Here is a 20,694-nt window from a genome sequence, read left to right as displayed (position 1 = left end):
CACCTGTTCTGCTAGAGCAAAGCACAAACGTTACGTTTAGACCTTTTTTTCACAGCTCATTCAAGACAATCTCATATTCCCTCTCCACCCCCGTGACCACACGTGCCGTGTGTGGCTGGCTGTGGGTTTGTCTAGGACGTGATGAGCTGCTCGGGAGAGCCCCGTGCTGCCAGGATCCCCGCTAGCTGACGCAGAGCTGCCGGAGTCCTCCCGCTCCATGTGCCCCACGCGTCCCATGTCGCACGGTCTGACACGCCACTACCCCCCGTACGCAGAAAGAGGTCCTGGAGAGGCCAGGAGTATATGGAGAGCTGCGGTACCCATCTTCCAAGCCCAAAACCTTTTGGAAAAAGCATTGCCTTATGCAAATTCAATAAATACTTCTCCTTGCCCACTCCCCGCTAACACCCACACGTCTTTTCCTGGAACTCATAGTCTCCAAGTAAGCAACAGATCCAGAAAGCTGATATAGTTACTGTAAGTGGTTTGGAGGATGGAAGTAGGTCTTATGTCTGCTTCTAAGAATTTTCATTAATAAGTAAACATATCCATAAATATTCAGAATAAAACAAGAGCAAGAAAGACATGCATTTCAGCCACTTGGAAGCAGGAAAAGCATGAAAGGATTTCTTTTTGCAGACTCTTTCTGTAAATTATATGGGAGAGCTGCATAAATCTTCTTTGACCTGGTTTAGCCATACACTGTGTTTTCCTGTTAAAATATTCACATACAATTAAGTATCCACAGGCAGACAGACAGACAGGAGCAGAGATTGTGGAGACATAGGAGGGAGTCTGCCACAGAAAGAGACTCCTTCTCCTTACAATACAAATTACAAAAATCTCTAAAACAGTCGATGGAAATTTAATCTCTTGAAAACTGGCTTTAGCTTATTGTCATTTCCTCTGTCCTTTCTCCCAAATCACTCCAACTTTTCTCTGTTAAAGTTGGCACACAGAAAATAAATCATTACAGTTATTTCTCTTTTTCTCAGCCCTTTAGTACCACACACTGTTACTACACAAATCCTGCTGGCTTTATTCACACGTATCTCATCTAAATGACAGTCTAAGGCCTTTTAAAGTGATCTGTTAAATAATAAACTCAACCACAAATATACAACCATTGCAATAAATTCACATTAGACACTCAGACACTATGGCAATAAGAGGTTAGATGACTAGAAAGACGCTCTTGAAGCCACTTAAAACACAATGGAAATTCTATCAATCAGCTGTGTTTTCCCACTCTAAAAAAAACAATGCGGTGTTTCTTCAGCACCTTCAGTTCTTTGTCTTCCTTCCATGTTGAAGAGAAAAGGGACGTTTTGCAACCTCTTGACCCCAAAGAAAATACTTGCCTCAGCCTCAGGGACTTCTGGGTTTGTCCCCAAAATATATTCTTCATGTCTGTGTTGTGTGAATGAGGCCCATGTCTCCTTTGGAGTACACGGGGCAAAAAAGTGTCTCCGACATCTGTGGAGCCCTGCCCTGATCCTGCATAACCCCTTCAGCCATGAGAAGGGGTCATCACAGCATGACTATGGGCAGCCCTGGGCTGGTGTTTCTCAGCACATTGGAACTGCCCAGACCAGAAGTTCCCTCAGCTTAAAACACACGTGGGCGAGAACAACTTCTTTGGACCACGTTGCGTTCAGAGACAGAGACCACTTGTGTTTCCTCCCAAGCGTCACCAGGCACAACGTGCAGTCATGACTGATGGCAGGTCCAAAGCCTTTCTTTTGCTCCCTCCCCACCGTGTCTTGTGTTTCCCACCGTATAGTGGCTCTGCATAGGTAGGAGCAAGGGAGAGCACTGCCTCACTCAGACTGTCCTGGAGGCTTATGGTAAAAGCACTAGCCTGGGAAGTGGTGGATGTTTCTTAGCAAATGCCCTGCTTCTGAGCAGTGTCCTGAGCAACTCCAAAGTAAGCAAATGCCATCACATCCTCAGCAAATGGGCAACCACCCTCAAAAAAACAATGCACTTAATTCCAAATCATCAAGACACCAACTGCAAATGGAGCCAAGATCTCCACCGTCAGATACATCCTAAGACGTGGTGTTTGATGTTGGCTAGTCTCAGAGCACTTTGTTCCACATGCAGGAGCCTTACATCAACCCACATAAGGCACTAAGTTCCCTATTTAAACAATGGAAAAAGCATTTCATTCACATGCTCTGCATAGGTCTTCAGATCAGAATCTGGCCTAATACCACATAAAAGTCCCTGAAGCTGAATCATCCCAAAAAATTTATTCAGCTTAATTGGTAGGAAAATCAACTTTGCTCATGAGATCAACCCTTTGTGGAATGAAGTTGATGCAAGCTATATATTTTACTTGTTTCTTCTCTAATATGTTTTGTAATTTTTTTTAAGTCTTTCTATTGCTTTTCCCCCCTTTGCATTTAGGCAAAAGTATTGTTTAATATCTCATTAAGCTCAACTGAGAACAATCACAAGCTCCATTAGACCACACTGACAATATATGGCTTTAATTATTTTTTCATAGAAAACTCTCACACTGGAGCAGATTAACAGAATGGTTGTGACATCTCACTACAAATTCTTACGTGGGAGTGTGCGTGGTGGGAACGGGGCCTGGGGAGAATTGATGGAGCATCAGGAGAAGGCAGAACTGTTTTTCGGGGTTTTTTTTAAGGAGAAGAATCTTGGTGAAATATTTCTGTATACCACATATGCTAAAAGCACTTCCATCTTTAATGTCATCTGGTCAGAATTATACACTTGGCACGCACTAAAATCTGAATCAGGTCACCAGTTACTTCTTGAGATTATAGTCATACTTTTATTAAAACTTTTAAGCAGTTTTAAGCTGATAGGTTTCCACAACACTTAATCTGTAACCCATATTCTGCTATCCCTGTATTTGTTGTTTAGCCTATCTTATGGCACAGTAAAAAGTTCTGCCATCTGGCAGAACAATCACAACCTTCCAAATTAGAACATAATTCTATACTTTCTTGGTTTGTTTCCTTGGCAAAGTTTTTGTCACAAAATACAAATTCTCCTTACAAGCTAGAAAATATTTCCTGAGATATTTAGAGCCAGAAAAACTTTGGTACAAAGTGTCTCTTTTTACCAACTCATGTTGCTCCTAAAAGCAGGGAAAAATAGGCCTCAGCATCCTTAGTGCTCTTGGCTTTCACTTCATCAAGGCTTTCCTGTTGAAACATTCAATGTTGTTGATATGAGAATTCTTGTGCTGGCAAGACAGTTTTCCTCTTTTGAGGGATCATAAAATAGTGTTATGCATTGAGAGGATCTTTATTCATATCCTATGTAGTAGAGCTTATTCCACTGGCAAGGTTGCTGAGGTCTAAATCTTGGCTTCCCTTTTCCATCTCCAAGATATTTGCCATTACTTCATCTCCAAAGAACTACATTTTTTGCTCCAATCTCCCCTTCATGTACTTGAATAAAAGGCTGGAATCCTCCAGTAAGTCACTTTAAGGGCATACGTGCAACCCCGAGAGAAGCCAGCAGAGTCTGCGTGAAGTCCCCAGGTGGGATGAGGACAGCCGCACTCAGTTTTCCCACAGGCAAGAGGCTGCTGCCCATGGAGGTGTAGGGCAGCTTTGCAGCGGGTCCATGAAAGGCCAGGTGGAAAACTCTTTATTTCTTCAGCTTCCTCCCAGTTTCCTGATATTTTTCAAACTACCTGGCTTGGTCGTGAACTGGCACACCACCATTGACTTTCTGACAATTTCATGAGGACTTCAGACCCATTGTTTCCATTCCAGACTCCACTTCCCTAAAACAAATAGTTGGTGTATAGTGAGTGTATAAATATGCACAGAACTCCAGAAATTTCCAAAATTGCAATTCAGTTGTTCTACGGTGATCTCTGGTTCTCAGGGGCCCTTAGCCCTTGTCAGTGAAGTCCTGATGGTGAGGAACAGATAACTTAATTACCTTGAAATTAAAGTTTCATCCTCAGTGTTACCCAGCAATATGTGCGTCAGAAGCATTATGTTTAAAAGCCATTTGAAAGCATGGGAAGGTTGCCAGCTATTCAAATATTGTCATAGTTCTGATTTTTCTCCAGCTCCCCTGATAGGCACTCAGAAATGAGACCAGCCTTCCAAGGAGGCAAGACAGCTGCAATCCAGACATCTCCATTTATATATCTTGAAAACTTTCAAAGGAAAGAGCTGTACCTGCCTTCGGTTTGGGCATGTGGGTGCCCTCACTTCACACCGGAGAACAAGTGCCTCCCTCCACCCTCTGCTGCCTGGAGGCAGCAGCTTCCTATTGAATCAGAAGGACGGGAGCCTCACAGACTCCGCTTTTGTAACAAGGAGGCTTCTCGGGGTTTCTCTGATATGCCCGCAAGATTGCCATAGTGATTATACTGCATTTACTCTGGATTTCTGCCTCCTGGTCCTCACTGCGAAGGCTCAATCTGGATGGAGCCCATGGAAGCCCATGAAGCCACAGTAATCCTTGAAGGATTCACCCGTAAGCCCCAATTCATCTTTTTCACCATCACATCATAGATCTACCCGTCCGCTCCAGGCCTATTACCTCTCTCCAGATTAAATCCTGCTGATGGGCAAAGGGCACCAGCTGTCATCTCGGCTGATGTGCCCTACTCGCGGGTTGGTTGTACATCCCTTTGCTATGTCCCACCACTGCTTCTGCAGACTTTGGGGCAGGGCCTGTCATTTCCTACTGGGGCTGCTACAAGTGGGGTCCTGCTCCAAGATGGAGGCTGCTAAGCTCTAACATAATAAAAATAAATAAATGAGACTCAGAGCAGCTTTTTCCTGCTTCACATTACAGAGCTCAGAAGATCTTTATGATATGGTTTCTTCTATGTATGTTTGTCCAAGAGAGAAACTTACTTCTCACACAAATGTGACTGGCCATGATAACTCAACCTGAGAGGTTTAGTGCTCTTTTCCTTGCAATTGTTCTCCATTTTAACATTCTGCATTCTCTTCTGTGGAAGTATCTTCAGAGCTGGACAGAATAAAATAGGAAATGAAGGATTGCTGAGACCAAACAACATGGAAGTCAGAGGATAGGGTAAATAACCTTGTAGACATTTACCCTTCCCCTCCTGTCCCAGGATGGAGCAGCTCCTCTCTTCAAAGTGATGACAAAACTCCTCTGCACAACCCTCTCGGCATTCCCCCTTCCACCACTGCTAAAAATCCTCTGGATGCTGCCTTAAAGAAACTGCTCATTTGAGCTAAACCCCTGTGTTTGTACTGAAACACAGAAGTAGCTCATTAAACTTTTCTTAGATAAATTGTTTAGACTAAGTAATTCTCTCCTTTCCTCCCCTTGTGCTGCCAGCCTATTGTTTATAGCCAGCATTCCAGGCTGCGTGTGATGAAAATGCTGATGTGTTTCCTGAGTTACAGACCCAAGCTTTATCTCATCTTTCATTTAGGAAACTGGCTGCTTTATCATTTTATGCTGCTGTGTGCAATGTTTATTTTTTCCCCATTATTAACATTGTATAGGAGGATGTACCCAGCCCCATCAGCTGTTAGTTGTATTGTGCATACCATACACACACACACACATGAAAAAAAAAAGGTGGAATAAATAGTGTAATAGTTTGGGGTAATCTACACACGCAGTCCACAAATTCCCTTTGACATTGGGGACAGCCTCGGGTAACAGTGTCAGTGTATAGCTATGTCCTCCACACGCTATCTTGACTGTGGAGTTTGCTGGTATTCTCTGCTGTCTTTTACTTCCATTTTTCAATCAAAATCCCCAGGAATCCACAGGATGTGACAAGGAAAACTCCTGCCCTTTGCACAGACTTAATGATGATCACCTATTCATCTGGAGCCCTCTTAGAAAGAAATAACTCCTCCCCAGGTTTTCCTCTGTTTGAATTCCAGGGGAGAAATTACTAAGCAATGACTCACCTGATGGATCGTGAAAGCAGCAGAGAGGACCAAGGGTTACACATGAATCTTTGACTAGCTATTCTGGTCAATAACAAACTAATTGGAAAAGTCAGAGACATAGTCCATGATTTAGAGAAGCTATGTTTAAGAGAAAAGGAATCCTGAATTTCTGATAGGGTTTTGATTTAAATCCAAAGAATGCACAAGTGGTTAGGAAAAGGAGGCAGATACTTATTCTTTTGTCTACAAGAGATATCTCTTGGGCTAGTTCAAGTGCATGGATTTTTTTAATCAATTTTTGCAAAGCCTGTTTAACTTTTTGCTTTAACTACAGGAAGAGGTAAGTACTGGGAGAAAAACGTACTACAATATTAGAAAGAGAATCAGCAGAAGTTGTAGGGGTCAAAAGCAACTGCATTAAAAGATGTCATTGCTGTGAAAGTGTAAAATTGCCTGGTTTAGGCTGTGTGCTGTCTGTGAGGAGAGCTTCTAAACCTGAAACATTCTCACATGTGGTAGTCACCACAATTCTTTTCAACTACTGCTTTTATCAGGTATAATGGATTCATTGCATGCACACAGTGGATTGCCATGGATTTCTGAAGGATCCCAAAAATGAGGTTATTATACACTCCTAATGTCAGGCAGTTCAATTGTTTCTTAGTTATTCTATCAATTGCTGTTCTTGAACCACTTCTCTTTTAATAATAATAAGCATTTTTGTAATAATAAGGATTCCAACAATAAACATTTTCATTCTGAACTTTAGCTACAACCATAGAATACCCAGAAAATGAGTTACAAGTTCAGTCTGTCTTTCTACATTGTTTGTCTACATTTGCTTATGTTAACCTTCCTTTAGGAAAGAATTATCTCTCCAAAATAATTTACATTTACATAAACTGGAAGAAAGGGGCCTGATTGATAAAAATATGGCCTGTCAAAATCCAGCTTGAACTTAGACTTGCTGCTCAAGTCTGCTTCCTTCCCTCCCCACACCCAGTAGTATTTTCTTTCTCTAATTCATATATTTTCAGTTCCATTTAATGTTCCCTTTCTCAACACCTCACTTCCTCATTAATGCACAGAACAATGTATGGTTTCAAATGTTTGCCCTGTGGTCATCCACAAAACTCACATAAGCAATGCCAGAGCTAAATGACGATCTCCAAGGCTTAGTTGTCTGAGACTTGGGCCATGTGGGTTCAATTTTCTGAATTTTCACAGGCTTTTCTTTATAACCTTGGCAAAGTTCAAACCACATTGGTGTTACTGCATTCCTTGCAGGTTTCTCAGCTCTCCAGCCGTATTTTGTTTACAGCATTTAAAATTAGTCTCTTACTAACTGTGACACCCATCTCAAGGTATTAAGTTTAGCTATTTTTGGATCAATAAAAACAGACATACAGGAAGTGAGACATACTAAACCAGAATAGCTTGTAAAGATGAAGTATGTAGACCACTCTTCTCGTTGTGAGGATGGTACCTCCTTCAGGGCCCCTGGACACAAGCTCCATGCGGTCCCAAAACAGCATCTGAACTATGCTGAATCTGTATTCAGACTTACACTACACCCAGCTGCAGCACAGGGACATAAAGTTCATTTGCTTTAAGGCAAACTTCTCTTCTTCAAGCTCAGGGACTGTCACAGCATTGGTGTCATCCTTGTTATATTCTAGTGCAACCCGCAGGCGACATTTAAACCGTGGTATCTCCCCATAAGCTGAAAGAACTGTGTTAGCGCTCTCGCTCCCACCGTCCCCTTCCTCCCTTCCCCTGCCCAGCCCTGGTGCCAGCAGCACGGAGAGGGCACCGAGCCTTCGTGGCCTCTCGCCCTGCAAGCGCTTTGCACGGGAGACAAGACGCGCGGTGGCCTTATCGGGCGCAGGGCGAGGGACATCCGCCCGTGGGAACCCTCCTCAGAACGGCTGCTGCATTTGAGGAACACTAGATGGCACACAACAACCGCTGTATTCTTTCTTTCTTGGTTCAGAAACCAAAAATTGGTTTCAAAGCGTCAGCCTGCAACGTGACTAAAGGACTGGGTGCAAACCATGAGTCTGAGCATGCTGTAAAAACCCACGGGGAAGATAACCTTTCCAATAACACCTCACCCCACTTCCTCCATCAGAATTATTATTTTTCTATTTATAAGTCTGCCTAACTTGGCAGCTTCAGAAAGTAAATGCAGATTTTATTTAGTGACTTGTTGAGAAGCAAGCAAATACTGTCATTTCAGTACAATGTCAAATAATAGAGTGGCATGCAAAGTGAAGCCCACTTGGCTCAGCAATCTCTGCAATTCAAAAGACAACTGCTGGGACAAGATTCAGGTGATATAATAACCTATCACATGGATTCTGTTAAAGGATCTGTGTTTCAGTTTGTAAGTAAAATCAAGTACTCACTTTTACTCTTTCTATGCCAGTAAGTATTTTTTCCTTGTCCTAAGAGATCTAGCCCAGGGAAATAGATACCTATTGCAGTTCCAACTTCTTATGCTTTATTCTATCAGTGCTTAGCATGGTTCTGTTTTAATACTGGGGAAAAAAAAAACACCCAGTAAACAGTCTTTTGGTCAAAAGAATCCTTTACATTCTGTTGTTCATAAAAATACAGCATATAACCAGAAAAAACATTTACAGGACTCTTCATGTTTTATTTCCAAAACATCGAAGCAATCAGTTCCTGGTGCCACTTTACAGATTCATCACATCAGCATAAAGTGGTGCAACTTCTGTGCATGGGCCAAGTTATGATTTAACTGAAAAGATGTGAACTTTCAACTTCCTGTGAACTGCTAGTAATTGGCACAGCTTCTTTGGAAAACAGAACCGTATCCATGATTACCTGATAGAGGTCTAATCCTAAACTCACCTAAGCAGGAAACTGCTAAGGCCAATTTACTGGCAGAAGGGTGTGAAACCTTCCTTGCTTGTATTAATGAAAACTAGCTGATGTAGGAGGTGGGGAAGGGAGACTTGACTCTCCACAATTCCCCTTCTCCTCCTCAGAACTGGTCTAGAAAGAGACCTAGTGGTCCCCTAGGAGGGGACTCTTCTGCGAAAGCAACCTGAAGCTGTAGAGTCAAGACCAGTAGAAAGCACCTGCCGGGTTGAGAGACTACTCCTTCAGAGGGGAAGGACCTTCAGTGCTAACCAGAGTCCCTGGCAGAGATGAGTGTTGGGGTTCTTTTTTACTTTCATTTCTGTTCATGTATTTTTGTCTGTCGTGCATTTCGTGTTATCTGTTTTCAACTGTGTGAATAAGTAGTTTCATTTGTGTTTAACTTACTCTAGTTTATGTCAAGAATAACTTCCAAGTAACTGGCTGAACCTTATGGTATCCCAATCCTCCAGGATGGCAATTCTAAAAAGAGAGGGTCCTGGACATCTCTCCCCTGCTTCTTCTCTTTGCCTCATATAAGAAGGCATGCTTCCACATAGTCGCAGGGACCAATCTGATATGGAAAAGCAGGTGCCTTGGGAAAAGAATTTATGCCTGCAAGTATCATTGACCGAGAAAGTTCTCCAGCACTAAGTAAAAAAGAGGGCGAAGGAGCACAGATAAATTCATGGGATTTTTAAGGGACATGTAATAGTAATTATTGATATCTTATTTTCAGTTTTAAATTAAACTCCTTTCCTACAAAACATTCCTGCCAGTTTGAGTTGAGTAATATCTGTTTCAAGGATGCTGTGGTAAGAAAACTGATGAAAAATGTTTAGTACTATGTAAATCCATATTCTAGCTTACAGGATATACACTTCCAAAAATACGGTCACAAAGTTGTGAGTGTGTGTTGACACTTTGCTGTAACAGCTGGATATAATTAAGGGATGGAAAGGAGCTAAGTATATGCAAACAATTCTCCCATCTTTTGTAAAGAGTCATAAATTTTTATGTTACTTGGAGGTGTAGTTGTTAATTGTATGTTTGTTTCTTGAAATGAATGGCATTTTTTTGGATTTGTTATTTATACAAAAGATTTCATGCAAGACATTAGCTAAATTTAAGCCGTCTACATATCCGTTTCTTCTGTACTTCTTTCACCTCCCTACCATGCTACAAATTCATCTCATGAAATCCTCAGTTCTTCAGAAACAGATTTTTAACAGCATCACATCGGAACTTTAACATCAGCAAATTAATGATATTGCAAATTAAGAGTGATTGCAAGCTTCCTAGCATTACGGGAATGATTGAACACGCCTGTCCCAAGCACAAGGACAGAGTGAGAAGCAACTTCAGGAGCCGGGATCCTGTGCTTGGGACCAATTGAATGCCAATCCAGCTTCTACCACTTTCAGAGCTTCACTCCAAGTGACGTTGACCTGTTCCAGTTGTACTGAACCGGTGGGAAATAAGTGAAATAACAAAGAACCACTCCTTTACAAATGCACTGAGGTCTCGGAGTCAGATGCCTACCAGCCTGCCTGACAATGCCCTTGGGGGCCTACCTGCATCTTTAACATATACACACCTAAATACTTTTCACTAATGTTCCATGGTATATCTTGAAAATTGGTCTTAGGGCCTTAGTAGCATATCTTTTAATAAAACTACACAGAAATTAAATGTTCATCTTTTTCCTAACACTTTCTCTAAACATATCCTATTATTCTACTCTTTATTTCATTCTACCTAGTGTACAAGAAAAAGTGAAAAGTGCGGCTTGGTCACAGTCCGGAGGAAACAAGAGCAGATTGGAAACAGGAGCGGCGTGATCTAGGCAGCAAACTGGCAGCAGGCTTCAGGCTGTGAATTGAAAGCACTAAAAGAACATGCAAGGGCTGTGGTGGGCTCCCCATCAGTCAGTTGAGGCTTTCAAGCAAAGAGTGGAAAGCTCTCTGAAAGATACGCTTTATTCAAACAGGCATTTATGCAAGGCTTGTGTTATGCAGGAGATAAACTAGATGATCTCAAGGATCCCTTATGGCTTTACAGGCTATGAATAAAGAGTCTCTTTCACTGTAACAGACTCAGTATTTCAGCTACTTCGGACCCAACGTGGTGTTAGGGGGCTGCTACAAAGCAGGAATTGTGTCAGATACTCCTAATGCTGGATGGGCCCAGCAGAACACAATGGGGGACAAGCGTGTGAAAGAAGTTCTTTCAGTGCCCCATCAGGTCAGTTGTTCGAGCACAAAGCAGTGCTGAGTAAAGAATTACAGTATCTTTGTTCTACTCTCACATTATTAATCCCTTTCACTGACATACCCGTGGACCCACTAAATGTGATATTATGGCTGCACAAACATGAAGGCTTCCAAGACTGGTGAGAGGTATATAGGTCTTCTGCTTTGCCATTTCATGTAATTGTTACTGTATGGGGGAAAAGGGGGGAATTCAGAACAGAGTTGAACTTGGTTTACAAGAGAATCTTTCAGACTCAAAAGTTGAGCAGAAAAGTGATTTGTTTTTAAAGGGCAAAAGAGAAATACCGACAGGTTGTCCTCTCTAAATTCCAAATTAGACAAAAACTGCTCCTCTAATGCAAGCTAACAGGTATTAGTGTCTAGACAACAGAAGAACAGGGTTATAAAAAAAGATCACATCTGACAAATGAAGACACTTTGTTTCTTATTATAAAAATGAAAATAATTTCATGGCTGTAACCTGCAACAACTTGATTTTAGGAAGCTCTTGTAACAGTAACTATGATATCTTAAATGGTGAATGCAAGTTGGCTTGCCTGTAGCTTCTGCAGTATTTTTGCCTAATATGCAGATATGCCTAAACTAGCTCTTCCCCATCTACTTCAGATATTACAAGGAACATAACCATAACACCACAGAGCTCAACTCAGTTAACCACAGAGCCTTCCTAGGTGTGTACTGCAAACCATTCTAAGTTTCATTTGGCCATTTCTGTAGAGCTATCAGTAACCAAGCTAATTTCCATTTGAAGCCACCTCAGATCATTTTTCATTTAACACTAGTTACAGCAGTCACTGAAACACAGGCATACTCAGAGTGGCTGGGGATGAAATACAAAATAATTCTGAACAAATAATTCTGAGCTGGAAGACAGAAGAGTACATGTCCAACAGGAAAACTGTTGTAAGTCTTATTAAAGTATTTATTACAGGTTTAGAAGAGGGATAAACAGTACATTTTGAAATGAAACTTATACTAATTTAGAATGGGTTGCATATCTACAGCCCTCATAAATCACCATTTATTTCTGGAATGTAAAAAATATCTCAAGCAGAAATATTTGCTCTCATAATCCATCTTCAAAACCTAAATTCTTGTCTTGTTTACTGGAGTAAATTTCAGTTCAAAGGTTACTTCTTGACGCCCTTCAAAAATTAGCATATTACATATGTCCTTCTTGGTGTAGCTTAGTTTTATGGGTGTTTGTGCTTCTCCTGTTCATTAACATTAGGGATAAAGGCCAAAGTCCTCAGCTCAGCAAGGCAAAAGCTAGGGAGAAGTAAAAGAGGAATGGTCCCAGTTCTGGCTGGATTTTAAGCATGCACATTCTTTCTCTCTTCACCCCTTTTTTTTCCCCTCTTGCTGACAGCACCACACCAGTTCATCAGTAAGAGCTTCCTCTTTGTTTCTGCACCCTCATTTCCTGCTGCTTCCACTCTGTAAGCCTCCTTCAGGGTTTTCAAAGTGTTTTTCCACTCAGACTGGGAGAATGCATTGAACTGAACAGATGGTGGGGGAGACAATGTGGAAGAAGACATAGAAAAGGAAGTATGAGAGAAAGAGATGAGAAGGTATGGAAACAGAAAGGGCAGGTATAAATGAACTTAAGAAAATGGGAAGAAAGGACATGAATAAACAGAAGAGTGAGCGGAGTGGTGAACAGCAAAGTAGAAGCAAAAGGGAGGCTCTACTGCTTCCCATCATTCCTGAATACTGGTCCATGGAATGAAAAAACAAAACACTCTAATATCCATTATTAGTAAGAAAATTAAAACGGGTAATTTCTCCAAAATCTAGCTGAGCTGGTAGTGTCATATGATGCAGACAAATCCTCCAAACCCTGATGCTACATTGGCATGCAGAGGTTCTAAGATGGATTTAATGAGTAACTAAGGAGTACAGCTGTAGGTGTAGGTCTTAAGAAAGCCTTATATTATACAGTTTTGTGTCTTAAAAATAGATAACTTTATGGTGTGGCTGCAGCTCCAACGCTGCGTGCATCTCTGATCTCTCAATGAAAAAATGGAATGGTTACTTGTACCACAATTCGTGTAAGACTGTCTTAGAAAGAAGGACACAGATCGCTACTGATCTCACATCTGCATCTCAACATATAGCTTCAGGTATGTTCCTTGCATAAGTTATGGGGTTGAGATATTTCAGTTACATTTTTTAAAAATAGAAACCCTAAACTTTCTGTACATGAGAAAGTAAATATCCAAAACTAAAATAATGTGCCCCCAAGCAGTTTTCCGTACAGCTTCTCTACACAACTCCCATAACAAGACAGCAAACATGGGTTTGGGGCTTGTTTTGCACTGTCCTGTAATCATCCGGTTTGAGAAGGCTTCTCATTTTCCTAGAAAGGGACTAGGAGGCCAAGCCACAAACATTTTCAAGAGTCAACCCTTTTCAGGCAAGTTACTCAAAAAAATTAAGGGGAAGGGCAGTTTCTCCTCTACTCACAGATCAGGTTAGTCAGGCAGACAAGTCCATTCTAGTAGCACGTAAGGATGTCTGAACATGCACTAGCAACCTGCGTACCGAATCCTGGGCTGGTAAGCGCTCTTCGAAATGCGCCGTGCCTCTCCTTTTCACCAGTATTTAAAGCAAAGTGCAAGGCAGTATCTCTGCCGCTTTTTAGAAGAAGACAAAGGCACCTACTGGGACAGTTGAAGCTGATGGGTGTTCTCTGTCAACAGTTCAGTCTCCCAGAGCTCCAGATAAACCTTCTGAGCACCCAGGGCTGTGCTACCTACAGGTTTGCTCAGTGGATACAAGCTGAGGCTCTCTTCACACGGGTCTTATCCTGCAGCCAGATCTGCAGCTCTGCAGAGCCCTCCAGGCTCTGGATTTCCACCGCTCTGGGCCTCCAGGGTCCATCCCTACAGATACAGCTGCAGGATCAGGGCCTTAGGCTGTAATTTTCTCAGGGCATGGATGGTGCCTTCCTTTTAGTCTTATTTTCTGTTTGTAGACTGCCATCACATAAATGACACCAGTAACAAACTTGTTTCTTCCTAGAGAAAGAAGAAGTCATAGCTCTTGGGTCATCTTTTCCACCTTTCTACTGCATGCTTCCATCTGGAGTATTCCAGAGGACTCTGTAAATGATGAGGCATAGAGGTTTTATTTCTGGAGTATCTTCTACAAAGCAGTAAACCTGGGAAATTTTTTCCTTGTACTTAGAGCAAAAACTTATTTTTGGACATTTTCGTTATTCTTGCTTCTAGTATAAGCTCTTGGATACTCCTAGAAAATTCCTCTCCCTCCTTGATGTCAGTGCCCTTCAAATACTTGTTGGCATTAATCCTCCTCCCTCCATTTTCTAGCCAAATCCTGCATATTTAGATTGTTTAATTGTCTTACAAATATTGTAACAAAAACTCAGCAAAGGGGCAGAAATGTCTTCAGAAATCAAGTGCCTACAAATTTTACAAAAACAGGCAGAGGAGTGAAACCTGTCAAATCTCCTCGCAAAGGCTGCAAGATCAGCTGATGTCCTGGTAGGCAGCAGAAAATGTATTTAGAAGTAAATCTACAGGAAGAGGGAATATATTATTGCTTGACAGCAGGAGAGGCTTCAACCAGGGCTTGTCCTTGTACACCAAAAAATGTGAGGATGATTATACCACAGCCACTTAATCTCTTGCTGTGTCTCCAGCAATGATCAATAGCCTCGGGAGGAACCAGAGCAAGCAGACACGGCCACTTCCCCAGACTTCTCGCTCCGGAGCTGTGTGGCCCAGGGTTCCTGCTCTTGCTGCCTCCGGGGAAAGGATGCTGGAAGCTCCAGGGAGCCAACGCCTACATCACAATTTTTATGACAGGACAGAAAAGCAAAACTCTGCTTACAAGCTCTATTAAAATTGTTATTTAAGCTAAAATTAGCCCAAGGTGACACTAAAAGATAGTATCTCCTATCTCTGTGTTTGGCTCCATAGCAAAAGCAAAGGGATTTAAGCAAAAGCTAATTAGAAGACAACTTTTGCAACTGAGTTTTGTCCCAAAAAAAAAAAAAAAAATCTGCATTGTTGAATGTGAAATGGTCTGTCTGGAATAGCTTTTATTTGGCAGGCCTTTGCCAAATCCAGGGTTTCTGAGGAAGCCCGGCGAATGTGGGTTGGGTAACACCGGAGGCAGCGGGGCTTTAGAGCCTTGTAGTCAGGTACAGCTGTGAGCTGGGAGACAGGCAAGTCCAGCAACTTCTGGCTCACCAAAATGTTTTCAGGCTAAGCTGGAAAAAAAAAAGGTATTTTTTTTAAATAAATGTGCTGCAAATGGAAAGTCTTCTTTTCAATCAGTTGCAATAAACTCAGCTGACGCTATCTCAGTAGTGATGTACATCTCTCCACTACTGGACTCTATTTGGTGCAGTGATGAAGAAGAATGCTAGAGTTTCAGGTCTGTTGGCACTATTTCAATTTTCAGAAAATGATGGGAGGGACATTTTTCCTTTCTTCCTGCCCAAGAAAACAAGAGACAGGAGGAGAGCCTACTGCCAGCCATACCTTTTCCCCACTCTCCAGTAGAGGATTAGTGTCTCTGTAAACTAAACGTAGGTATTTTTAATTCTCTTTAAAAAGTTGTTACCTCTTTTTTTATAATTATTTGTGTGTGAAGAATTCTGACTTGTTTTAATGAAATCCAATTTTAAAACTATTTTGGCAACATTTAGTGGAAAAAAAAAATCATAGTATAACCACTCACTTAACAGTATTAAAATGAGACAATCCTACATGAAGCAATGCTGCCCTGCCTTGCAGAATTATTACCCAGAGGAAAAGCACACCACACCTATTGTACAGTTTCTATCTTCAGAAGCCTCTGCCAGGACCTTTAGGGTGCTGTTTTCTTTCACTGTTTATGCAAGTGAGTAACATAGAAAATAAGGAACTCATTCCGTATTATTAAAATAAAAAATGAAAACAAAATGTAACACAAATTAGTTATTTAAGGTATTAGAAAAAAATCAGTTCTGTCATGTGAAATATAATTTTTCAATAGGCCCTACATTTTCCATTTTTGTTCTTTATACTGCTATTAGATGAAAAATATACTCTGGCTAAGGCACCAAACCTCGCAGGGAGGTCTAGATTTAGGGGCTCAGAAGAAAATGGGCCCGGTGTTTGCAAAAACAGCTGCTCAGGATATCTTACAAAACCAAAACCATGTTTGATTTCTACTAATTTCCCTTTTCACTATTGCAATTTGACTTGGTCTATGAAGCCAAAGGACTCCAGACTAAATGGGTTTACCCAACTATTACAATCAAACCGGCAATTTCTGACAGTCATGCGTTCTGGTTAAAGTTCATGGACTTGTAAAGGACCTAAAAAACATCCTCTGCACAGCAGAAATGTGAGGGGAAAGACTTGAAAGTCTGTCAGGGAGGAAACCGCTGGATTTACACTTTAACAGATCCAGTGGTTACAATAGAGATGCGGGTGAGGACAACAGCTGGAAACAGAGCTGACACCCCCCAGTTTCCATGGAGTTTCCACCAAGCCCTGTTATTTATTCAGAAGCTATTTTCCAGGAAAACAGCCAGCCAGCCTGCAAAAGTGTTTTCAAGAAAATAAGTTTCAAAGGACGGTGGAACAACAGAATAAGCAGTCCACAGATACTGGTGGCTAGGGTTACCTAATTCGCATTTTTCTATAATTTCAAGCTGGTGATAGTCCGTTAAAAAGTAGTATATATGCAGTGTTTCTACTTTGTATGGCCAAAATATATTTCTACACTATTTGCTCAATTTTTAGCCTGGTTTAATATGGACACATGAAAGTTTTTTCATCCCATCACTAGAAACAGGTGTATGTGTGCCCCATTGTATTTGGACTGGTTAGTGGATTTCCAGCAAATGCAGAAAGAAACAAGACATGAATATTTTTGGTTGCCTGAGGAATACTTTTTACAGAAGAATGTATCTTGAACTACCAAATGGCTTTTTTTTTTTTCTTTTTAAGGGATGCCCTTCTTCCTTCTCTGCCCTCAGATGTACTCAGACGGATTTTTAATTACAGCTGCTTCTGTCCGGTGCTGTGAAAGCCTTGTCCAAAGCCAGAGGTTGAACAGGGAAAGGGGCAGCACAAGACGAGACATCCAGGAGACACGAGATTTGGCCAGCAGTAGCCAAAAAGAAAGACAGTGGTAACCCAGTGGCTGGGAAAGCACTCAAGCAGAGGCATGGTGCTTTGGGCAGCCAGAGATGGACCGAGGCTGACGGCCGGCAGCCTGGGATGAGGGTTTATGTGGAGGCTGACCCGGGGAGGGGAGGGCTTTGGGCGTGGGGCACAAGGATTAGAAAAAGGGTTGTGAAACAAAAAGTTGGCAGTCATCGTGGGACATTTCCTCGCTGAGGTGACTCAAAGCAGGGGGCTAATATGAGGAAAACGGTGTAAGCACAGGACTGCTGCGCTACGCCAGCAGCACAGCATCAGCCTTCATGCTGTCCAAAATAGGGTTCTGTGACCCTAAATATAGCAGTCGGCATGCTGCTGCCCAAACACCACACGGGAGAAAGGAAGAACAATTTAGTTGCACAATATATTTTGATATCAAATTGAAATGTTACCATAGCTCATTTAAAAAGTAAGGAAACCATAAGGATACAAACACTCAGCAGAACACGCTTCACTAGTTTCTCACGAACACACGTGCTCACTGAGGTTCATGTTTTCTCTAGAAAAATCATGAGTAGTTGTGACATCTGAGGGCCATCTGGTAACATCAGTTAGAGCAATTATTATCCAAAATCCAGTGTGACAGGTCTTACTTATATCCGGAGCTAATAGGAACACCAGAGGGGTATGAAACACGGGAACTTAAGTGATGGTGAGACATGTCACTCTTCTTGGAGAACGTTGTAACAACACTGCTAAAGAAATCAAAAGGAAAACTATTTTTGTCCTGAATTTAGCCCATAAGGTCTAGCCTTTAATGTTTTAAGAAATCATTGAATAGCTACTTAATTTAGATATTTAAATGTTCTGTATCAATATTAAAACCGGATAATATAGACAGTTACCACTCTGAAACAGTTCAAAGAAGAAGCTTTTTTAATGCAAAAGAGAAACTGGTTGCTCCCTAGAAGAGGATGACAGCCGAAAACATGAAAATCTTTATAAATCATGTAAGTACGCATATATATACATGTTTCTCTATGCATGTATGTATATGTACAGACAAACAGAAGGCCAACTGTACCCTGGGCCACATCCAAAGCAGCGTGGCCAGCAGGTTGAGGCAGGGGATTCTGCCCCTCTACTGTGCTCTGGGGAGACCCCACCTGGAGTCCTGTGTCCAGCTCTGGAGCCCTCGGCACAGGAAAGACATGGACCTTTTGGAGTGGGTCCAGAGGAGGCCACAAAAATGATCAGAGGGATGGAACACCTCTCCGATGAGGACAGGCTGAGAGAGTTGGGGTTGTTCAGCCTGGGGAAGAGAATGCTCTGGGGACACCTTATTGCAGCCTTCCAGTACTTGAAGGGGGCTTATAAGAAAGATGGGTTGTTTCAGCAGAGCCTGTTGTGACAGGACAAGAGGTAATGGTTTTAAACTGAAAGAGGGTAGATTTAGACTAGATCTAAGGAAGAAATTTTTGACAATGAGGGAGGTGAACCACTGGCACAGGTTGCCCAGAGAGGTGGTAGATGCACCATGGGAGACATCCCAGGTCAGGTTGGACGGGGCTCTGAGCAACCCTGGTCTAGTTGAAGATGTCCCTGCTCACTGCAGGGGGGTTGGACCAGATGACCTTTAAAGGTCTCTTCCAACCCAAACTATTCTACAATTCTATGAAACAGGTCAAGGTTTAGATTCCATTCAGACAATAATTAACCCACCTCTTTTTCCTCACTTCAAGAAACATAAAACCAGAAAAATTTGTCTTTTATTTACCAGTACTGGAAAGAAAGGAAGCTGACAGGGGGTGACATCTAAAACTTAAGGAACCAGATGGAAGTATTCACATTCCTTCCTCAGCCAGGAAAGCACTCTCTGCCATTTGGGGAACAATCTATCACTGGGTATAAGCTTGGGAAATTAAACTTTAAATACCACATGCTGTGAGAAGCCAGTCAATGGACTCCTACATGAAACTACCTACATATTCTGTAGTGTGGTGGATGAGGCCTCCTCTGTCATATAGTAGATCATTTAATACAACTGTCCTGGGATTTCTTTTTAGACATAAATTATGTCTAAATAGGTGCCTAAGTGCTATTTTGCCTCTTCTACCAGTCTACCCATAGCTCCTCCTCCAGTGATCAACAGACTGAATCAAATTTCAGAGTATTGCAGAGTCAAACTGTAACAAATAACTATTTTTGAGTGCCAAAAATATGCAATTATCCCATAATTGAGCATTTATTTTACTAGGTGACTCAGTAGTTTCTGCAAAAAGATAAAATTATTAAAATGAACTAGTGAAAAAAAAATCTGTTAAATTAGCCTATATTTCTGTATTCCAGGAAAAAAACTCATTTCCAGAAATACCACAGTGCCCTTAAGGCAGTAAGCCCAGTAAGAAGAAGACAGTAAGATGATACAAGCAGCTCAGTATATGGATTTATCAGTGCTGTGTCACTTGGTTTTACTCTAACAACTGAATCAGAGCAAAAGACAAACCTTCTGCTGCAGGTAAAGCGTCACAAGCAAGTCTGGACCTTTTCCCACAGGTGAATCAAGTTCCTGTTTGCACTTGGAAGTCAAGGCTGTTCCCAAGAGTATGACTGAAACAAAAATGTCCAGGTAACAAGAACTAGAAACTTCATTTTCACTTCAGTCCTGTCCTTTCCCAACAAAAAATAAAAAACTACCGCACACAAACAATACACTACTTGTATTCAGTTTACCTCCACTAAAAAGGACAAGGTGCAACAGATTAAAGAGTTACAGAAACACCCAAGAGGTGCCTGGTATAAAATTAAATTTTAAATAAAGGAGAATAAACAAGTCACTTGAAAGCCTTAAACATTTTATATAAATAACCTGTGATGCTATACAGAATCAGCTGAGCTGTAGGCATCATCTGCCCCAACCATGAGTCAACTTGAGTCAGTTCAGTGTACTTTTATGGTACTATCATAGTCAGAAAATACAACTCTTGGCAGCACAAAAGAAGTGTCTGAAATATGGAACAACTATTTGGTGTGAAGGCATTCTCTACCACAAGCTTGCAATGAAATTAGTAGAATAAATAAAATGCCAGCATACTTAACATATCTGTCTGTCTATTTTTAGCCCAAACAGGGGACTGAAATCAAGGCATAAAATGAAAGGCAAATCACATGCTCTTGAGGCCAAATAATTTGAAACTCACTGTGAACTGTTCCTTCTGCACAGCAATTCTCTGACTGTGCAAAGAAGCACTATGGCAATATGGATTCAGTAAACAGGGAATGCTTCCAGCTGGCCGCGTCCCTCCCGCTCCCAGTATGTATAACATCCTGGCTGGTAGAAGCTATATTTGTGTTTAAACATGATAAGACTGACTTATATTAGAGGAATGTTTCTGATCAATCAATCATGCTGAATAGCCAGTGACTAAGTGGAAATGCTTCACGGAGAACACTGCCGAATAAGAGCTGAGTAAGAAGTTAATAAAACTTCAGGACGTGGCCAACAGTCTCTAATCT

Source organism: Phaethon aethereus (assembly GCF_964289735.1).
Source record: "Phaethon aethereus genome assembly, chromosome: 2".
Lineage (NCBI taxonomy): Eukaryota > Metazoa > Chordata > Aves > Phaethontiformes > Phaethontidae > Phaethon > Phaethon aethereus.
The sequence above is the reverse complement of the archived record's forward strand: the minus strand, read 5'-3'. Positions refer to the sequence as shown.